We start from the raw sequence: 24,701 nt of genomic DNA on the forward strand, positions 1-24,701 counted from the left end.
TTAATTAATAATAATATAATAATGTCTCTGGACAATTCACACAGCACTGTCTAGTCTCAACATGAGCAGAGCTTCTGTTATGGATACAAGACAATTGATATAAAAACTTAGATTATTTTTTTACATATATAACATACATAGAAACTACCCGGATCGTTACAAACAGTCATACTCATGAAAGTTTGAATCGTGCGGGGAATCGAACCCGTGACTATTTAAAGTAAATCGATGTACTAAACCGCTGGATCACGGAGGCCGTCAAAATGGAACCACAGGTATTGATATATATAATTGTATTTTGTATCAAGTAAGGCCTGCAGACAGTTTAGTTATCCTTTGCTGAAATAAGTGCTTGAACCAGTGCTTATATAAGACACAGAAGCCGCTGCTAATTTTCATAATACAGCTTAACTCAATCTGCTTAACTGTTTAGCTCTATCACAGATAATATAATATTACATAGCTCTATGAAATAATTTGTATGAAACTTTGTCAATTTTAAACCAATCGGGCTAAGACTTTGCATGTATAAAGCTACGTAGGCATCCCCTAAAATAGGATTTTGATAAATTCAACCCCTAAGGGGATAAATTAATGCGAGCGAAGCCGCGGGCAGAAACTAGTTCTACTATAAGTAAGTGCTTTCATCAAAATAAAAAATGAATATCAAGCAGCTTATAATCTTTGTATAAAGTAGTGCCTGCAGACGGTCATGTTATCTTTCATTGAAACAAGCGCTTGAACCAGCGCGTTTACGACAGAGAAGGAGCTGCTTATCTCCATAATCTGACATACAGCAAAAAATACTGCTTAATTCAATCCGCTTAACAGCTTGGCTGTATGAAATAATGTCCTTGCCTTGCATTGCTCAATGTAGTGTTTAAAGTCGATGTTTTAGCCCATATGCCACACGTGTGGTGATTGGCGAACGCACAATTCTAAACAAGTCTGTTATCAGAATATAAAGATATATATTGTGTTCACAAACGTAGAATTAAGCAGAATTATGAGAACAGTATACTGGACGGTCTCAGTGGTGTAGCGGTGTAACAAACCGCCTTGCGTTGGTCGCGGGTTCGATTCCTCGCACGGTACAATACCTTTAAGAAACCTTAAAACATCCTTGAAAACCCTATGCTGTAGTCCCTCGAGAAAACTTCGGCAGGCAGTTCATTCCATAATCTAAGTATAAAAGGAAGATCTTCTGAAACCGCACTGTCCGAGATCACTTAGGTTATAACGTGTTTGGATGAATTGGCTGTCATATGTATATATGTTATATGTATACCTATATATGTCATCACGACAATTTTAAATATTATGATTGAAGAATATGTAAAAATATTTAATTTTCTTTTATATCAATAAAAATGTTGTAACATTTTATGCACTCTTAAAAAGAGAAGGTTATCAAATGTAACCCTTTTTTTCTAAAAAAAGAATATCATATTTCACTGGTAAAATTAGACCTTTCAATTTGAAAAACATTTAAAGATAATTTAAAATTAAGATATAAAGTAATATAAATGATTATACTCATATACAAAATTGAGATGGCTTTTAATAAAGTCTTTCTTGAGATTCTTTAAATTAATCGCAGCGCAGCGGGTTCAAATATATATCCGTGTTGTTTCACTGATCTAAATATCTAGATTACCTACTTAGTTTAACTATTATATGTTAGTAGTGTGTGGTGGGAACCGAGACAATAATATCTATATAGAAACATTATGAGACTAATTATCTGTTTAACCACTTATGTAATATAAATTAAAATATTCTTTATTCAAATAAACTTAATATAAGCACTTTTGAATAGTCATCTTTTTTTTATTCTACCACTCATTCGGAATGCACACTCATAACAAGAAGAATGGGCAAGAAACTTGTGTGTCTTTTCTTCTTTAACTACGATGGTATTAAACGCACATATTTACCTCCGATAAGCTCTAATTGAAAGCTACCTGATAATTTAAATTCAAATCTACATTTCTAATTTGTAATTAACAAATATTTAACGATCATTAAAAATATTCGCATTTATTATAGATAGAAATAAAATTTACATTCCTCTCTACTTATGCAAATATCAAACAAATTATTATAAAATTCCTTATTAGATTGTATGATTACGAAGAAATTATCAATTATTGTCATACCAATTACAGGCATATCTTATTACAAACCTAGACGCTAAGTCTAAATAGCTGTATCGTCTTTCCTTATACAATCCAATAAAAAAAAATTGTTTATACGCATTTTTAGTGTTGTATTTTTTGCATTGATTCTATTAACTATTTTCCAAAGACTGATAACATAAATTGAATTAAAACATGTATGGCTGCATGAATAAATTTCTTTGCCTTTGTAACAAAAAAGGACATTATAATTTAGTCAATGGTTACAAGATGGCGGCATTCTTCAACATTCTTCCGTGGCTTTCAGACCACACCTTATCCTTTTCCATCACACATTACCAATGGTGGCTATTGGAATTGGAACATGTGGTACACGACTCAACGAGTCTGTGACACGGATTCCATTTCTATTTTATTACCACCTAACTTGCTTGAACTTTCAATCGGTGATTGAATTGGAGAACTTAAATTTTCACACCTAGACACTAATGTTTGCGTTTGATGAGGCCAATATGGCAGTGAGTGTTTTTCGGTACAAATTACATATACAAATTTTATAGTTTAAATAGGTTCCAAAACCGGTCAAGTGTGAATCAGATCTGCATAACAAGGTTTCAATATAGATAATGTATACGGTTTTTTTTTTGTTATATTAATATAGATACATTATTTGTTAGTCGAGGATTGTTTATAATAAACTGTTTTCAATATTTTTCTCTTGTCAATTGTACATTGTATAATTGATTTAGATATTTTGTTATAAATTTGGAAATTATTTATTCTTTGAGAACTTTTGCTAAGTTTTAATCATCAATTAAACATGTTTTATTTTTCTTCAGATCGATAATAAAATGTACCTCTGCATTTTTATGCCAGTAACTCTACTTTACTCTACCTATAACCTTTACAATATATATAGATATTATTTTTAATTTTTTTTATATATTCTTTTAGAAACATACAATGTAGTAATATTTAAGTTTTTGACGACCTCGGTGGTCTAGCGGTCTAGCACACCGTTTTACGACCGATGGTCGCGGGTTCGATTCCTCGCAAGGCACAAAGATTTGTATTCATGAGTATGATCGTTTTATTATAATTATTATTTATATCGTCGAATAAACTTTGTACGATCTATAATTACGTAGATTTATTAAAAGTAATTGCAAATTTCGCGAATATGTAGTTATAAAAAAAAGTTTGGTCAATTCGCTAATAAATTTAAAAAAAGAAAACATTCCATCACACGCAGAAACAAAACTTGAAAGATGGCGCCGTTACAGATTATAAAACAAGATGGACCCTGCCCGCCCACAGTATGTCATTTCCACGCATTATTAAGAGATATCTGTCGATCTGTCGCATAAAAACAATTGTAGTAGCCGGTTGTGGCAATATTATGTTTTTATTGTTGAACTTATTATCATGAGAGACCGTTGTGGCTTAGTGGTTCACTACCCCGACTTACACAAATAAGTTCGTGAGTTCACCTGGTCGATACAAAAATACATTTTTTGTGTCAATTTACATGACTGATTCAATATCCGGTGAAAAGGGAAAGGGTATTGTTAGTAATGCAGACTGATGATATCATTACTGGCAATGTACCATGTCGGGTTGACCTCCAAGCGGTTCCCTTGGAAATCATCATGATAAGTCCTGGTCAATTTGTCACAATATGCTAACTATACCTGACCTCATGCTCATCTTATCTCCCCGTGAAAACAACATCGATAATAAAGTCAAAAATAAACCCGAGAGATAGCTAGGTCTATCAGGTATATATTACTATACCTAGCAAAATGTGAAGTGCTACATTTTTTTATACCACGTAGGTGGCAAACAAGCATACAGTCCATTTGATGGTAAACGGTTACCGTAGCCTATGGACGCCTGAAACACCAAGGGTGTCACGTGCGTATTGCCGACCCTTAAAAAACCTCATCTATTCATCATGACCGTGATAATTTTTTTGTCTATCTATCTGAAAAAATATTGGGGCACTTGATACGACACGACGAACTTATTAATAATATTATCGAAGGAAAAATAGATGGAAAGAGAGGAAGGGGAAGACCAAGACACAGCTACATTAAGCAGGTTAAGGAAGAAGTTGGAGTCGTGTCGTATCAACGACTAAAAAGGTTGATGGAAGATCTTGGAAGGTGGCGAGAGCTCTACCGGTAAGAGCACAGCTCTTAAATTTTGAATTAATCTATTCATCTATCTACCTATATATCTATCTAATTTAATATTTTATTATTATATGTAATTATTTATTAATTTAAATGATGTAATATTTAATTAATGTCATATTATAATAGATAAATATATGAATAATATGAAATAATATGTTATAGTTACTTATAACAATAATATAATGTTTGTTAATCATTACATTACATAGTATAAAACAAAGTCGTTGACGTTGACTGTCCGTCTCTATGTATTCTGAAATCTTTAAAACTATGCAACGGATTTTGAAGTAGTTCTTTTAAATAGGTAGAGTGATTCAAGAGGAAGGTTTATATGTATAATACATGCACACCCGGGCGAAGCCGGGGCGAGTAGCTAGTAAAAATATAAATTAATAATGTTATGTTTACGTACTCTAACGGGGTCCATAATGATCTAAATTGTGATATTATGGAATGCAATAAATATTGAGTATTGAATATTAACTGATGAAGCTCTGACTGCCCCATCTATCATAATAGTCGTGACAGTCTGTATATATTATGTTTTTATTATCATGTGATACATAATGGTCACAATAGTATTATTACATGGAAACTATAACCATATGTTCATACCCAAACCCCATACATCGTGTACAAAGATTGTTGTTTCAGGTGGCTAAAAACTAGATACCTACTCGAATTGTTCGATACAAACCGTGAGATCGATTTTGATTTGTTTTATACATCACAGCGCCATCTGGTTTCAAATAATAATAATCTCAGAACAATTCACACAGCGCCATCTAGACCCAAGTTAAGCTAGCTAAGGGTTGTGTTATGGGCACTAGTTAACTGATACAAATACAAAACGAAAAAAATGTGTCTAACATTTTTTTCGTTAATACTTACATATTATACATAGAAAATATCCAGACTGTTACAAACAATCATACTGATGAATACAAATTTTTGCTGGTCGAGGAATCGAACCCGCGATCATCGGAAGTAAGGCGGTGTGTGAAACCGCTAGTTCACCGAGGCTGTCAAATATAGCGAAGCTATGAATATGTTAATCGATATATAAATTTGTTAATTTCATACAGTTATTATACATATATTTATTAATGTTTACTTACGAATAGAAATTAAATAATATTTATTCAATACGTAAATCCTATTGATTGAAATCAAATGTATTTACAAATGATAAAGATAGGTAGATCTAATAACAACAACTACTATTTCTTTTTGAGGTTGGCTTAATATCACTGTGTATTTGAACGTTATTAAGTAAATAATCCCCAATTAATTAGAAACTAGGCTTCCTAATCTTGAATTATAATTGGTAATTAAACAACTGCTTCTAAATATGGCACCCATTTAAAAATAGACACTTAATAGGCCACTTGATAAATAGATCATGATTGACAGATCGTGATTGACAGATTGACAGTCCGAATGTTAATTTTCGCGGCTTTGTTTCGTTCAATAATTATTTGTTATAATTACAACTAATTGTAAGTAGTATATACTCGATCATAACTTCAATTAACTTAATTATTTAAAATATTAAAAAACTTGAAAATATTTAAATCACATTTTATATTAATGATTTTTTTATGAACTAAAAACCCGAAAGTAGGTCCAAACCGCTTCTCTATCTAGTTCTAGGTATTCGTTAACCTAGCAACCATATAATTACGGTTTAATTACTCGCGAACTAATTTGGTTGCCAAAATTAGTAACGCCCTAAAACGTAATTAAACTAAAATCGATCGACTAAAGCGGCAATAACCGATTGTGAACGGACATCTGAAGACGTTACGATTTCTCGTTAAGAAAACAAAAAGATAATGAGTTTCTGAAATCTCTATAGAGATGCTGCTGTATTCTTTTCTAATCTATTTCAAATTAGGCGTGATATCTTGTTGATTTTAAGAATGGTGAAAGATGTTAATGTCATGCTTAAGTGTTGAATGAATTTTAAAATATTGTAAATGAATATTTCAAATGTCTTATCACCATTTATGAGGGTAAACGTTGATAACAGCTAGTTAGTGGGTAATAAAGTTTAAAACGTTAATGGAATTATATGAAGCTTATTTGAGACTAGCTATAGTCCATGGCTTTGAACGCTTGGTCCCAGCTCTACTAATAAATATGAAAACCATCCACGCAGTTCCCCTGGAAGCCATCGTGGTAAATTGCCATTTGCCAATATGTGCTAACTGACCTGACTTCATGTTCATTTTATCATCCTCCGCTGGTGCCCTGCCTGCATAATCCGTTAGCGCAGGCAGGTGCACCATTCCATTATCATCATTATCATAATAAACGCTATGAAAATCATGGTCAATAAGGAGAAATGTTATTAGTTAGGATCACTCTTGTGACGTCAAAAATGCCATAGAATAATATATTAATACCAGTTATTTATTTTCAAATAGAAAACTAATATATTATTTTAAATTAAAAATAATCGCTTTACAATTGACGGACTTCAAAAATAATAAAGATAAAAAAATACAATCGAATGGGAAACCTCCTTTTTTTAAGTCGGATAAAGCAGTATCAAGTGTTGACCCTAATCAAGTATTGATAACCAACTTTAGTGAGTGACAGTTAACCAAGTGACATAAACCGGTTAAGTATTCCCGAGATTACTGACCGTACAAATAAACAGACATAAATATTTACAATATGTAGGTAGGTAGTAGTATATATATAATACTAGTTGACCCAGCAAACGTTATTTTGCCATATAAATGAAAATCGCTATTAATAAAAATGGGTGTGTGATAGGAGGCTCGAAATTTAGGGATGTATATATTTTTAATGCTACATTAAAAAAAAACGTTAGGGTTGGACAACCCTTTTCATTTAGAGATATGAAAAATAGATAGTAGCCGATTCCCAGACCTATTTAATATACATACTAATTTCATACAAATCTGTCAAACCGTTTCCGAGGAGTATGTGAACTAACATTGTGACACGAGAATTTTATTATAAAATACTTGCAGATCCGGCCACGTGTTGCTGTGGCTAACTTTAAATAATATCGCGACTATAAATTGAGATGTAAGCTATCCTATCTTTCAAGTTGGATCAAATTGCACCCAATGTGCAAATCAAATTTGCATTCGATTCAATAATTTAGGAATCCATCGCGAACAAACAACGTGACACGTAATTTTTATATATAAAGATATTTGATTATTGAGATCCTATCTGGCTAGTATATAATCGTTAATATATTCACATTCTGACGTTAATAACATCTTTCTTATCATTTCGATCTGAATTGTTATTAAAACCACAGGTTTTGTAATATAATGTAAAATAAAATCAAATCATATTCTGCTCACAGTTTACTTTGTAATACAAGCTGGATTTCGGTTTGGTGAGCTATGGTAGTAAAATTACACTATACAGAGCCATAACATCTTAGATCTCTGGATGGGCAATACATGAGGTATCGTGGGTGTCACATGATGACGTGATATACATGATGCTGTTTATGCGACGGTTGCTACTTATTATCAGCTTGTTTGCCATTAATATTACATAAAAAACGAAGTCAGAACGGTGAAAGTTATTACTATAGAAAATTTGCACCTTCACGATATTTTGCTTAACATATAGATATAGTACTCTAAATGTCAAACATAGCATGTATTTTACCTACACTCAATCTAATGCCAATTTGTATAGTTAGTTTTATTAATGATGCAAAAATACTGGTTTCCAACGATGATATCACAACTGCGTAACTATTGCACGAATTTAACGATTAAAAAAATACAATCAGAATATAGTTATTGTTGTATCTTATGGTAGATAAAGTATTTCGAAAAAGGAACGTTAGCTGTCAAATAGAATCGTAATTTAAAAATGGAATGTGTTGATAATTGTGTAACAAAAATAAAGATGGCGGCCTACTAGTGAATTTCTTTTCAATCATGATTATTAACAGTATATTGTTGTTTCTGTTACTTTGATGTTATTCGGACCATTTTATCGTAATTAACATTTTTCAGGTTAAAACCCTTTAACTTCCTGTGCTAAAAATATCCTGAATGTAAACTAGATTAACGGTTAACATGCCAACTTTTACTGAAATACGTCTCATAATCTTTGGACAATGCGTCAGAGAAATATTTTTTATGAAATTTTAATAGGAAATAAACGGTCCACCTGGTGATAGTGTGAAGATTTGCTATCTCTGTCACGTTAACCGGTAAATAGAAGGCAATGCCAAATTTCAAGACACGCCGGGTGCCACGTTACGTTCAGTATAGTCTCGCGCAGTATAGTTAGCGCCTCGATTTAGTTCGTAGTTCTATTGTGAGCTAGTTCTTTCGCTCAGTTCATTCGCTTCCAACTCGAGTCAGTTAGACAGGCAGTAGGCTAACCAACCTCTACACCTGTGTGTTTCTCATTGTTAAGGCGCTAATACCAATTTTTTTACGCCTCATGTGTACTAAGTTTTTTATGCCGCAACTACGGGGTCTTGTTTCTTTAACCCGCAAATATGTGTTCTTAATGTTCGTTAGCAATAATTATCATCATTAGCAAACATAGATATATAATTTTATTAAAAAAGAGAAGAAAGAGAAACTAAACGAACAAAAGAGCTGATGATTTGCGCATTAGTTCGCATTTTTGAGAGTGCTCTTTTGAAATAGTTCGTTGGCGAACTACACAAGACTAGCTCAGTAGTCATTTATAGAGCACCTGACCGTTTGTAACCTGCGCAACGGTTGAATGGTTTGTTTTAAACGTTTCTTTTTATAGACAATTGACAGACGGCTGAGTATTTTTATATACGTAAATCACTTAGTACGTAATTTGCTACATTTCGTGTAACGCCATTTAAACTTAATATTGTAAAGAGAGATAGAGCAGATTTTGTTTTGGGGAAAGTAACCGGAACCACTACATCAAAGAAGACATTTAAAGATATTTACAATCGATAATACAATCGATTGAGATATTCTTTCACTGTTTAAAAGATTCCAGAGCGGCATAAGCTATATATTAATATATATAAAACTTTAGACGCCAGAGAACTAAGGTTACCGATATAACTCTACGAATTTGCAAGTTAAGTGGCAGTGGGCTGGTGATATCTGTTGCAGAACCGATTCTTGCTGGAGTAGACGTGTTCTAGAGTGGAGACTGGAAGCAAAGATAACATAGACACCCCGCAGTTAGGTGGAGCGACCACATACGTAGAGTTTCGGGTAATGATTGGACAAGGAGGGGTGAAGATCGTGCCTTGGGAGAGGTCTATGTCCAGTGGACTGTAGTGGACTGATGATGACATAAAACTCACAAAGTTATAAACACCCGAACGAAGCGAGTGTGAACAACTAGTTAATATATTGTTAGATATAATAATAACCTTATTTTTTACGTACATTTTTATCACAATGTGTTTAGGGCGACGCTTGAAAAAGAGTCGGATCATTATATCCGGTAGGTATATTGTTTTTTTTAAAACAAGAGTTCAGTGGTCTCATTTTTTTTATTAAAAAAAATCATTCTCTATTTACGGAAATGTAGTAATAAGTACTGAAAATCCTGAAAGTAAATTACGGTTTACACTTGAGTAGGATGTTCCGTAAAATATAATATAAGACTCATCTTTGGAAGATATTTTTTTTTAAGCTGAATTAAAAAAATATGAGTATATTACAAGTTCAGCTTAGCTTAACAGTAGACTTATAACTGTAATTATGTACCATCAGGTGGGCCGTATGCTTGTTTGCCACCATCATAATAAAAAAATACGCTATGTGAATTATCCTTTTTATTATTGTTCTAGCTATTATTACGTTTATTTAAAAAAAAAAAACATACGAAAATTTACCTATAAACGTGATCCAATTGTTACCGAGGTGCGGGGTCGTCAACGGTTTTGGTCATAAAATATTATGTACATAAAAAATTTTGGTCATTGCTCCCTATAAAAAAATTGTTATCGTTCGTGTACGTGATTTTAATGACCGACCGATATGCTACAATGTACGCTAATTGACATTTTATTAACTAATCATACACATTTGTTATCAGAACCTATTCACCAGTAATACCATGAGAAGTATCAAAATTTTAAAGTTACCTCGATATTTAGTCCCGAAAATCGTTAAATGAATAAATAATTTCTTTATACTACTTTATACAAATAAGCATAGGGCTGATCTGATGGTAAATGGTTACTGTAGCCTATAGAGACACCAAGGGTGTTATGTGCGCATTGGCGACTCTTAAGTTTCTTATTGTATACTACTGTAAACAAATAAATAACTCTGGACAATTAACACAGCACCATCTATTCCTACGGTATGTAGAGCTTGTGTTATGGGTACTAGAAAACTGATATAAAAACTTAGATATTGTTTTTGTAAATACATACATAGAAAATACCCATACTGATACAAACAATCCTACTCAAGAAAACAAATGTTAGCAACGTGCGAGGAATCGAATCCACGACCATGGGAAGTAAAGCTGTGTGCTAAACCGCTAAACCACCGAGGCCGTCATATAAAGTATATTATTTGTAATTAAGCCCCTATGTGTGTACTACGATACAAATAAAACTTCTTATCTATATGTCTATCTTATATCATAAACAGTGAAAGCGAGCACGTGATTCAGTTTGATTTAGCTAAGTATTTATCTATCTATACAAGTATTTAGCTATTTATCTATCTATCTCATATCATAAACAGTTAAAGCAGACACAAGTGTCACTTTGATTTAGCTAAGTATTTATCTATCTATGCTAAGTATTTGTCTATCTATATAAATATTTAACTATTTATCTATCTATCTATCTTATATCATAAACAGTGAAAGCAGACACGTGATCACTTTAATTTAGCTAAGTATTTATCTATCTATACACGTATTTAGCTATTCAACTATCTATCTCATATCATAAACAGTTAAAGCAGACACAAGTGTCACTTTGATTTAGCTAAATATTTATCTATCTATGCTAAGTATTTGTCTATCTATATAAGTATTTATCTGTTTATCTATCTGTCTTATATCATAAACAGTGAAAGCAGACTCGTGATTCACATTGATTTAGCTAAGTATTTATCTAGCCAAAATAGTTGTGAGTATTTTGTGCCACGGCTAATTGCCAACCGCCTCCGTGTAACAGAATGGACCGTGACGTATAAAATAATGTGGTATCAAAATATTTCTAATCACGTACATCTATTACAGATATAATCTGCTTTTTTATTATAATAATCATAGGTTTCGGTCCGTAAGTGTGGTATGCGACATAAAGCGTAAAAAATAATTGTGGCTACGGAACATATTATGTTATTAGTTATTATTAATGTAATTTTATTGATTAATATAATTTTATTTAAAAATGTAATTTTGTTAATTAATGTAATTTTATTTATTAATGTAATTGTAATTGGAATGAATTTGTATAAATATGAATTACTGTATCTTATGACTTGCCATATATGTAAAGAAGTTTTTTACATTGGTTAATAAACGAAATATGAAAATATGAAATCAGCAAAAGCTGAGTTAATGAGACAACAATGAGAATAATAATAATAATTAGTCCCAATCGTCCTCTCAACTACAGATGTCATACCGAAACAGATGGGGGAAAGGGAATTGTCAGTAATGTGGACTGATGATCCTATTGCTAGCAATGTACCATGTTAGGTTGACCTACACGCGGTTCCCCCTGGAAACCATCATGATAAATTCTTGGTGATTTGCCGCGATAGGCTCTGGTCTTATGTCATGCTCATCTTATCATTCACCACTGGTGCCCAGCCAGTGTAAACCGTTAGCGCTGGAGGGTGCACCATTCCATTATCATCCATAAAAAAAAATACCGAAACAGATGCATCAGTCAATAAATACCCTGAACTTGCCTCCTAATATATATTGCCAACTACAGAAGGCTGTAATCCTAAACACATGCCGCATTGTCAGAAAATTTCTACAAACAGATTAGGCCTATATTTATAGTATATTCACCTAAAAATATAACATTGTTACGTACTTGACTTAGGCCCGTACATAAAGCCGGGAAGAAATATAATAAAAAAATAATATAATGTGATTGTTATTAGAGGAAGTATGAAAGTGGCACCGGTGTTAGAGAGGTTGAAGAGTAATTGTCTATCATGGTATGGACATGTAATGCGTAGGAACGAGGATAATATTTTAAGAAAGATGTTACATATGAATGTGGATGGTTATAAGGGGAGAAGAAGGCCGAAAAAGAGATGGATGGACTGTGTGAAAGATGATATGGTAAGAAAGGAAGTAAATAACGAGATGACTGCGAACAGGGATGAATGGAAGCGAAAAACATATTACGCCGACCACAAATAAATGGGATAAGGAAGAAGCAGATGATGATGTTCCATAGTCGGTTGTTTCCTACCTAACGGAATAAAATAAAAATGATCACATATAAAATATGGTAACGAGAGACTTGGCATGACCCGTCCGATATCCATTGATATCCATGATAGTACCGATATCCATGTTTATGACATCCATGATAGTTCGGTATCCATGATAGTACCGATACTATCCATCAGATTCAAAGATGTGACGAAGCTGAGAAAATGAAACAACGGTGATAATAATAATAAGACCCAAATTAAGCTCTAGCTAGCTTAATTTGGGTTTATTGTCTTATGGGTACTAGAAAACAGATATAAATATGTACTTAGATATATTTTTTGTGAATACATTAATAATATACATAGAATACATTCACAATATACATAAAAGAACACCCAGACTAATACAAACAAAAATACTCATGAATAAATGTTTGTACCGTGCGAGGAATGGAACCCGCGACCATAGGAAGTAAAACGCTAGACCACTGAGTGTATTAAGTACATGTTTGGTGCAGTAAGAGTTATACTTCATTATTATTATTACATAGTATAAAATAAAATCGCTATCGCTGTCTGTCCGTCCCTATGTATACTTAAATCTTTATAACTACGCAACGGATTTTTAAGCGGTTTTTTTTAAATAGATAGATTGATTCTAGAGGAAGGGTTATATATACAATACATGTATACCTGTGCGAAGCTGGGGCGAGTAGCTAGTATAATATTAATAATATAGGATCTATATGAAATTTCATTATAATCCACCTGGTATTTTAGCGTAATTAAGTAGCGAACATTTGAATCCCATTAGGTTTTTTTATGGCTAATGGATTTTTAATTTATAATAAATTAAATTAATTATGCCATTTTTATCTTTATGTATGTTCGTTTTATCTTATGTTTTATTTTAACATGATTTTAATGATTGTGTAACAAATTTTAAGATTTCACATCACAAATAAATAATGAAATCGTTGTTTTATCGTTACTAGCGACCGTTCCCGGTTTCGCTCGGGTCCAATAAATATAATGAGGTAAAATTTTGCGCCTATTTTTCATGACAATACAACTTCTTTTTAATTAATAATAATGAAGTGGTGCACATGCCTAATTGGAGCGTGATAAGATGAGCATGAGGTCAGATCTGTTAGCCTATCCTGACAAATTCACCAGATTTTTTTACGCTTATGAGTTCCGCATAGAGGTCAATCTGACATGGTATATCGCTAGCTATGGGGTCATAAGTCCTTAAAAATTATTAAATTATTACTAAAAATGTTTTTTTCCACTAATAATGTGGTTTTATATAGGTAAAACAACTTACATAACAGAAAATATGATTTTTTCATCCTTACAAAATAGCTTAGTTAACAGAAAATATTTTTTCATCCTTACACAAAATAGGGGTGCATTGCGGGTTAGTAATACAGTTTTCTAGATCGAGACGTAGTATATTAATTTATGATAGTAAACGACGAAATGTATATGTTAACAGTACCAGTGGAGGATGATATGATGAGTATAGGTCAGGTCAGGTTATATATAAGGTCAGATCAGTTAGCCCATCGTAGTAAATTCGCCAGGAATTCAACCGCTTAGAGGTTAACCTGATGGTACCTTGCTGACAATAGGATTAATCCACATATTAACATATTTATATATATATCTATATATTTATATAAATAATCCACATATTTATACTAACAATCCCCTTCCCCCCTTTCTATGTATGTTATGTAAATATCTAAAAAAATGTATATAAGAATTTCTATCAGTTGTTTAGATCACCACTAGATGGCGCTGCGTGAATTGTCCAGGGTTATTATTATTATTTTCGTTGACTTTGTCGTCAATAGATGGTATCTGTAAATAAAATGCGCGCAAAACCGCGGGCTCACCTTGTTAATAAACATACAAAGTTGATAAGTAACAGTCTAAACTATTTAAAACAATTACTTAAACGCAATTCGTTGTGAATGTTTCACTGCCATTTAACCGGTGGTTTGTGGGAATAACTGAACTCACTCGTAAGTTTGCCCACAAAATTATATTGGGCCTAAAATAAGTTTTCACGAAATTATTACACTTGTGGCAATACTCACATGCGATTAAACGGTTAACTATGGAAAGACATGTTTGTCGTTTAATCTAGGGTTGTCGCTTTGGAACTTTTTGGAAAACCTAATTTTATTACTTAGTTTTCTTCGTCTTTATCCTCAACATAGATATTGATAAACTAATACTATAAACTGAAAAGTGTCTGTGCGTTTGTTTGCTTCTTATCTTTTACCATTTAAACAACTGCACAGAACTGAATCTTAATAAAGGCACTAAGATAGCATGTATTACGATCAAGGGAAAAGAGCATTTTTTTATGTTAAACAAAAGCAAATAGTCTATTATATAATAATAATTCAAACACCGACATAGGCTATATATATATGTATATAGCAACCAAACTATTATGTAATAATAATATTAATAAAAACTCAGGACAATTTACACAGCGATCTAGTCCCAAGCTTGTGTTATAGGTATTAGACAACCGAACTAAATACATAAATACATTTTTTGTAAATACATAACATATGTACATGTAATATAGGTAGCGATAAATAGTTATTTTAGTATAAATGTCACGTAGAGCCAACCCTACAGGAAACAAATGTTCCCAAACATCTATTAGTAGAATGAATGATGTACAGATCAACTAAATGATAGTTACACATGTGTCAACGCATATTTCATCAGTATTTGTGTTAAATAATCATAATTTTAACAGAAATATCTTTGTCGAAATACCTCGTTTGTATTTGGTGCTTCAAGTAGGGACTGGTCTGCTTTAATAACTATGACTGATTTATTTTGTTACTGAAATAACTGTTTATTTATATAAACTTTACTATTTGGCAGTTTGTATTCCCATAAAAAAAAAATATTCTACGCAAATTACTTGCTCATTCTTCTTGTGGTGAGTCTGCGTTTCGTAGGAGTGGTAGAATAAAAAAATATGATTATTGAAAACTGCTTATATTAAGTTTATTTGAATAAAGATTTTAATAGTGTATTGTAGATAGATAGAGAGAGAGAGAGAGAGAGAGAGAGAGAGAATAAAATATGTAATGCATTCATAATAATTTTGGACAACTCAATACATTGTGAGACGAATTTAGCATTTTATAGATTCACCATGTGGGTGCCGGGTCCATCGTGTGGCAGAGAGGGAAACTCCAAACAGTCACCGGTACTAGTGACCCGGGTGTAGGTTTAAGGGACCGCTTTGCTAATGTACATCAACACTCATCTTCACCGTTCGTGTTTATCTCCCTGCCCAGTCAAATCGGGTAGGAGGCTGTTAGTGCTGCTTTAGAGATACACATTCTAGCATAGAACTTATTACAGTTTTAAACAGCTACCCGCCCTGGCTTCCTATTGGTGTACATGTATTGTACATATAAACATTTCTTTTAAATGACTCTATCTATTGCTGAAAACTGCATTGAACTCCGATGCGTAGTTTAAAAGTTCTCAGCGAACAGACACAGAAGTTTCTTTCTTTTTATACTATATAAAGATTTTTATATGTATATCTCGGAAATCAGATATTTTGGTATCCATAATGTCATAGGTAAGTCATAATATAATTGAAGCACGCCACTTCATTTCGTAACTGCGTCATTACTTCCTTTTAAGGGCCGCGGGAAGGTCATCGACTTTAGTTAAAAAAACAAAGTAATTAAGTAAATACTTTTCGGAAGCGACTAGGGGAATAAAACATTACTGTAAAGGTAAATTTGAATTTGTAACTATACGTAGCCGTCTGGTACTATGTACTGGAAAGGGAGTTTCAATAAGTAACTATCACTCGAGATGATCGTTGAATTATGTAAACATTAGGAAATAATTCTTAATTTCATTGTTTTACAATTTCAAAAAGTTTTTAATCGCTATCTTACTTAAGTTCCTGCTCATTTAATCATCTTCTTCTAGGGAGAGGGAAGGAGAGGGAGGGAGAAAGAGGGTGAGATTATTAGTAAAGATAACTATTGGTACCAATGCTAGCAATGTACCTTGTCATCAGTTTTTCCCTAGAAACTATGGTGATAAACTCCCAGTGAATCTGTCACGAATACAGATGTTTGTACCGTGCGAGTAATCGAACCTGCGACCATCGGAAGTAACACGGTGTCAAACTATTACACCACCGTGGCCATTATATATAAAATCATACAACCAATCCTCCTGAACTATCAACATCACCAATTAAAATAAAGTGTGACTTTATATATGAGAAAGAAAGCATCATATTTTTTTTGTATTCTTCTATCACAATTAATACAATTTAATGATTTTATATTATTATGTTTGTTAAGAAATATATTAAATTAACTTATTTACACCGATAACAACACGGAATACATCTAGTTAAGTAATAAACTTATACTAATATTATAATCCGAAAAGTTATTAGGTCTATAAATATTTAGCCCTATCTGTCTATTTGTCTATTTCTTTCCTTTCCACGTGAAGGGATCTTCTTTTGATCTTGATCTAAGTGGATTGTACCACGAGGACAGGCTATCGCTTAACTTGTAAAATATACAAACGTAGTCATGACTAACAGTAATAATAATAATCTCAGGACAATTCACACAGCGCTATCTAGACCCAAGTTAAGCTAGCTAAAGCTTGTATTATAGGTACTAGACAACTGACACAAATATATAGATTTTTTTGTTTATTAATACATATTATGCATAGAAAATACCAAGTCCGATACAAACAATCACACTTATGAATACAAATGTTTCTGGCGTGTAGGGAATAGAACCCGCGACCATCAGAATTAAGGCGGTGAGCTAAACCATTAAACCACCGACGCCGTCAGTATGTCATTATTTTTATCAACAACAGCGTGTTTTTCTTTAAAACTTACATTTTATTGCAACATTAATTGGAATTTAGATATAGTGTAGTATTTCCTTATGAAGACTTTTATAGGTTCATTCATCAACATGACGCATTCTGAATTAAGTGGAGAGTAAACACATCTGTGTAGTTTCGGGACCGTTTGTTTTAGCGTGGAACTTTCTAGATATTTTAATGAATTCAATTATACATCTACAGTTGACAATGCGAAGAATTGACAACTGTAGACGAATGTTAGAATAGGAAGTACTAGCAAGAATATTATGTACTAGCTGTGCCCGTGACTTCATCTGGGTGGAATAGTGAATTTGGATAGCATTCTTAATTATTTACAGGGCAATATTTAGGATAATTACTTACACAATTACAATTAAAACAATTTTAATATCCATACAGGATCCATTAAGGGTAAAATATTTACTAACTTTGAATGTCGTATTTATTTCCAATTAATTAACTGCCTAAAAATAAATTTCAACCTTCTAGCTTTAAAATTTACGATTCTTTCATCCCCCCTTTTAATCCCTAACAACCCTTTTTCGCATTAATAAGTGTATATATAGAGTAAGGATGCACAGAGATGAATGGAAGAGAAAAACATATTACGCCGACCCCAAATAAATGGGATAAGGAAGAAGCAGATGATAATGATGATGATGATATAGAGTAAGGATATAAGTATTATAAAAGCATATTCCTATATCCTTTCTCAGGGTCTAGACTATCTGTATACTTTAATTCCATTTAAATCGGTCCAGTAGTTTTGGCGTGAAAGCACGACAAACAGACAGACAGAGTTACTTTCGTATTTATAACATTAATAAGTATTTATAAAACCCTTATACATAAATATGAACGGTATTTGAAACTATGGTCGAAAATGTCCTGAATGATTAACAAAATTTTCACATGAGTTAAAAAGGAGAACAAAACTGAGATACTTTGAAAGATTCTTTGGTAATGTTTCAGAGATTTTCATGATTACTCATCCACTGTTATTTTAATTATAATATATTTAGATAAGTATTTATACCGTCTCCTCAGCGACCTGTGCTGTTTGTTGTCAGTGACATTCAAATTAAGCCACTAGGGTTGTGCATTATAGTTAGCGAACGAACTAGTTCGCAGAACTTTCGCTCTTTAGTTTGTTTCATAAAATTCAAGAAATCTTGCTTATAAAACCACATGTTTGAGGGTAAAAATACTTATACACCTAAAGATGACATGGACCACAGGATGGACCGTTAATATAATATAATAAACGAAAAACAATACAATATAAACTCAAACCAGACTACCCAATAATCTGATAGTTATAGAAACATAGAGATGAACATTTTGGAATTCTATGTATTCACCGTACGGGTGACGCGTCCATCATGTGGTAGAGGAAAACTCCGAGCAGTTCCCGGGATTATGACCCGCGTGTACGTTTAAGTGGGCCCTTTGCTGACATATTGTACATCAACACTCGCCTTCGTGGCTTGTGTTTCTTTCCCTGCCCAGACATATCTGTTAGGAGTCTGTCTGTGTAGCTTTAAATACATGTTCTAGTATAGAACTTACTGCAGTTCTAAGTAGGCCAAGATTGTGAGAGATTTCGCTGAAATACTTATCGCTCCCACTTCGACCACATATAAATTAACTACATATTAAAAGAAGAAAATTGAACGATTAAAAAGAACGAACTAGTTGGAGAAAGGGCGAACTAAATCGAGCGATCTCATTCGCGAATTATTATGTACAACACTAGTCACAAATGCGTGCATTTTCAATAAACTTTGCTATTTAATTGTTATGAAATCTGTCTGCACGTGGTCGACTGAAAGACAGGACAGTGTGATAGCGTTTCAAAATATGTCTGGTGACGAGCATGGATTGTTATTTTTGTGCGTGTATTGTACAGATTTAGTATTCAACCGACTTGGAAAGTAAAGAGTTCTCAATTGGACTGTGTTTTTGCGTTATATTACTGATAGTGGATAGTGACAATACCAATTTAGCTTTTTTTTTAATTAATTGAGTTTACTGCAGTTTTCGTTGCATAGCGGTGTTGAGACACGGGTTACGTATTTTGTTACAGTATATGATGGCCTTGGTGGTTTAACGGTTTAGCATACCATATTATTTGTGATTTCCGCAGATTCAATTCCTCGCGAATTGGTAAAATGTGCAAAGTACAAAATAATCTTGAGTATGACTAGATGACGCTGGGTAATTTTTCCAGGGTTCTAATTATTATTATAATTTACAAAAACGGGTCATTATATGAAATAAGAATATATCTTTCATCAGTATATTAATACGAGAAGCAGAAACTTAGTACCAATGATTAAATATGCGCTGACGAAACGGTTATTTAAGTTTAATAAATCCATCTTTGAATTACATTGTTCTTTGCGCGAATTCAATCTAATTTCTACTAAGTTGACCATCATTTGCCACCAATTAATCGGGGTGTCTCCAATCGCTAATTATGATAGACAGAACTAAATAGAGCGGGACACCGCGGTGCAATACACCTATAAACCACAATTAACTCCATTGTAAACCCGTGACAAGACAACGCCGAAACAATTGAACATTTTGGCCACAATATTTATGATATCATTCCATCAATATAAGTGTAATAAAAAGAATTGGTACCACAGATGCGTGTTTAAAAACATTTTAAATCGCTTACCCTACATTTGTCGATCTTAATATAATAATGTTCATATTATTTTATTATTATTTCTACAATTACATTGCTTTATAGGCCGGAACTTATGTACTTGTATTATTTTAAACTTAACCTATTTGTTGACCTTATCTAATACCCCATATATGAATATAGTTTGCACCGTGTTAGGAATTGAAGCCGCGACCATCGGAACTAATGCGGTGTGCAAAACCTAGACCACCAAGGCCGTCTTATGGATGATAATGGAATGATGCTCCCGTGCGATAATGATTTACGCTGGCGGGGCATCAGTGTATGATGATAAGATGAACATGAGGTCAGGTCAGTTAGTCCATCGTGGTAAATTCACGATGGTTTACAGAGGGAACCACGTGGAGGTTAACCTGACATGGTACATCACTAGCAACGGGTTTATTATAGTCCACATTACTTACAATCCATCGAGGAAGTCCATGAGGCCGCACACGCATAAAGATATTTTATTTGATTGATTTCTCCATCAAACTTAGGTCTGACAAGTCTGGGTCTCTAGGACAAGTTGTAAGACTGAGTTTATCTAACTAGCCCAACCGGTATAGGTGTAGAATTGATGTTAGACATGATTTTAGTCTTGTTCATGTTCATATAAGATTAACTAGACTTGTAAAAAGACGCTTCCGTCTTCCGTAGGTCTACTGTATCACACATTTTAGCCGCCAAACGTCAGGCTTTGTGAGATATACTTGGTTTGAAGGGTGATATACCGTAGTGGCATAGCAACATATAAAATTACCAGCGGACCCAGAAAATGTTTTGCCATAGAAATTAACATCGCTATTAAAAAGTAGAGGTTGGTGGTAGAAGGGTGAAAATTTAGGGTCGCATGTATTTTTAATGCCACATTATAAATAATAAAAATTGACAATTAAATAAAAAATAAATGTTAATAATGGGGTAACTCTTAACAATTAAGGGTATGAAAAATAGGTAATAGACGATTCTCAGACTTACTGAATATGCATTTGAAATGTCACAAAAATTGGTAAAGCCGTTTCGGAGGAGTATGTTAACTAACATTGTGACACTAGAATTTTAAATATAAGATTAATAATAAAATGTAATTTTTTTAACCAGGGGTCCTATAGATGATAATGGAATGGTGTATCCGCCTGTGCTAATAGCTTACGCTGGCAGCGCACCAGTGGAGGATGATGAGGTGAATATGAGGTCAGGTCAATTAGCCTATCATGGTAAATTCACCATGAATTTCCAGGGGAAACCGAGTGGAGGTCAACCTGAAATGCTAGCAATTAGTAACTAGTCTACTACTCAATAGCAATTAGTCTCCTTCCCCCCGTAAGCAGGGGTAGTCCAAATTACTAATGTTAACAACGTTCCCCACGATTATAATAGAGTAGGTACGGCTGAATTCATTATAATAGAGTACGGTTCAATTTGAAATGCACCTAATCAAAATAACTCACGGTTCATTGATTAAGAGAACTCAGTGCGAGTGGTCTAGTTTGCCCGCCGGGTGCTGACGTTGGGTGCGCACGCGCAAAATATCGTCGCTAATTTCGTCGCACGCAGACCGGAGTTATGCATTGTCCGGTGACACTACCGCTTCTGGTTTTGGGACTAATGAACCGCCGGTTATTTTAATTCGTAACCCGTTTTGTGTCGGTGCATTTGACGTCTCAAATTATGTAATTTAGGACTAGTTCTCGTCGGTTATGGCAATGGTTGAGGATGTTTCTTTTTTGTACCATAACACTGGCCTACATACTGTTGGTAAGAATCTACTGCAAATAGCGACGTTTGAACTAGGGCTGTCTCGTATCTCCAATATTTTTTTATATTCAGTTAATTATCATTATAGTCGCCCATTACTCGAAATTCGACAATAATTAATTTAAATTATGATTATGCTTGATATTCAATAAGACTACAGAGAAATAATATTACAGACAAACAATATTATCTATAATATATAATAATATTAAAATAATCTATTCTTAAATTGACCACAGACTTTAACAATAAACAGACGAGTGTATAAGACTATATGTCACATAAATGGTAGTGTGTGAAATGATTTTTTATTGATTTAAGGTCTTTCTTATGCATAACTAAAAAAATATTAGCATTCTGCACTCCTTCTCTATATAAACTATGAGAATGCGAAATTTCACACTCCTTCGTTTGCGCAATCTTCTTAAAAAGGGGTACAAAATTTTTGTTACACGTATTCATTTTTCATTAGTATTAGCTATCATAATTAAAATACTAAGTTTAAACGGCTCATACAGCTATGACGATCTTTATGCTACTGCGGCTATGCGCTGTGCAATATTGTGAATCTGTGTGCATTCCGTTTGCGCGGGAAATTTAAAAGAGACCACAAGAGCACTTCTTATGCAGACATACTGTTTGTTGTATTCTTGCTTGTACATTGTTTTTAGTTGATAATTTGTAATACAATTTACTACCTATGTATACACCAACCCGAGTATTAATACTGCGTCTACTAACATCTATTTGTTGTCTATTCTCAAGTATTATGTATATACTTTTTGAACTATCTCCATCTACTTCCTTCGCCGGATTGGATATAAGTGCTCATGCCTTGCCATTCCACAGGACTAAGATGTTATGCTTAATTGATTTGTTTTATTTTGTCTAATCACTATCATTAGTATGTGTGAGACCACAAATATTCAGTGTGGAAATCTGACATCCACCAACAGAAACGCTATGACCTTTTCCATTAGTGATCAAACTCTGACCATTACCGGATCTACACCCATATTGCGACATATTTTTTTCCTTTTCGAGGCTTCATCAGGAAATTAATAGAGTTTGGGTATTGTTTGTGAACCTAATGTTGACTATTATATACTCGTAGTTTGGAAGCCTAGTGATGATTGACAGTCGTAGTCTGGTCAGGTTTCCGCATTGAATATTTGTGCTCTCATGCTAATGATAGCGGAATTAAATAAAATAATACAAATCTATTAAGTAATGAAAATAGACTTCCACAAAATTAGACCTAATATGATAAAATATAATATACCTGTACATACCGTGTCACGTCTCCCGTAATTTCACTGCCTCATCTTACTCTTCAAACCGAAACATTGCTCTTTAACATTAGAAAAGTAAGTTGTAAAAGATATATCAGTTCCTAAAACCGTATTAGCAATTCTGATTGGATTTAAAACTAGTTACGCTTGTGCAATGTTTATCTCAATCATACATCTGTATTTAACCGATCGTCGTTCCATAATTTTACTTATTTAGGTATACTTGGCAAAAGTACGACCCCAAAATAGGATGGCAGTGTAATTTTTAGTATACCTGGTATATATACTACAGAAAGATGATAAGTACAATGTTCTTTCCACCAATTTTAGATCCTATTTTAATGTTGCACAAAGTTGATAATTGATTTACGATGTTGATCGCACTTTGGTACCTGTGAGCTTTAATGAGCCATATAATTATTCGAACTAAGTTTCATAGTATTTAAGTTATAAGCTTTAGCAATAATCTTGTTAGTATTTTTATACAGATTTATCTTTAAACTAAAATCAATTATTTGGGTGAAGTAATTTTATTTCAGTGGTTAGGATTTGACATAATAAAAGTTTGCAAAAGTGACTACTAAAATTTTGTTATAAATACCAAAATATTTATTAATACGAGTATACTGAAAAATAATGGCGGATCAACTAGCCGTTCTATTGTACCTAGTAAATAAAATAATTTAGTTAATTATCAACCAAAATTTCGTGACTGTAAACAAAATATTGTTATTTAAACTAGTGGTTTATTTCTAGAAGCAATCAACCATGGTATGTAGATTGCCGTCGTACCGCACTGTACATATATTATTTACACTTATCTCTGTATAAAAATCATCATAATCATCATGAAATAATGCCTTCACATTGTGATCTTACACCACCGTGAGTATATGATCTATTTGTGATAGTTCATTTTTAACTGTTTCTGAGGTTAACGTAACACGGTTTCTATGGATCTCTGATGTATGATTGTAGGTCAGTTTAGGTCTTAGCAACACTAGCATGTGTATTCGTTTACTTAGTCATATGTCATTGTTTTCACATGCGGCAACCATTTTAGCGTCGCCACTGTTTTAATTAATTATTTCGTGTTAGTGTTTTATCAGTTGTACTAATTAACTCATTTAAGAGGATAACATAGACTAAAAAGTCGTCTGCGTGAGTACCTTAATCTCAGCTATTTCAGACGCCAAACAAAATACTTTGTATGCTGTGGTTTGGTTGTAAGGTGTAGATTAGGCAGTGAAATTATAGGATAAGATGAACGACACTTTAGTTCTACAAATTAAAGTACA

General features: G+C 33.1%; 1 protein-coding gene across 5 annotated transcripts in view; it reads left to right on the plus strand.

Moving 5' to 3' along the window:
• The window catches only part of LOC131846441 (uncharacterized), a 201,318-nt gene that overhangs the window by 17,617 nt on the left and 159,000 nt on the right, over positions 1 to 24,701 (plus strand). The window contains exon 1 of one of the 5 annotated variants that reach the window (XM_059195741.1): positions 22,047 to 22,111. The exons of the other annotated variants lie outside the window; for them this stretch is intronic. The gene's annotated coding sequence lies outside the window, so the exon portion shown is untranslated. Of the gene's footprint in view, positions 1 to 22,046; positions 22,112 to 24,701 lie in introns of those variants that run through there. 5 annotated transcript variants of the gene reach the window in all.

The sequence above is a fragment of the Achroia grisella genome, unplaced genomic scaffold (genome assembly GCF_030625045.1).
Source record: "Achroia grisella isolate CSIRO2021 unplaced genomic scaffold, CSIRO_AGI_Agris_v1 utg511, whole genome shotgun sequence".
NCBI classification, from domain to species: Eukaryota; Metazoa; Arthropoda; class Insecta; order Lepidoptera; family Pyralidae; genus Achroia; species Achroia grisella.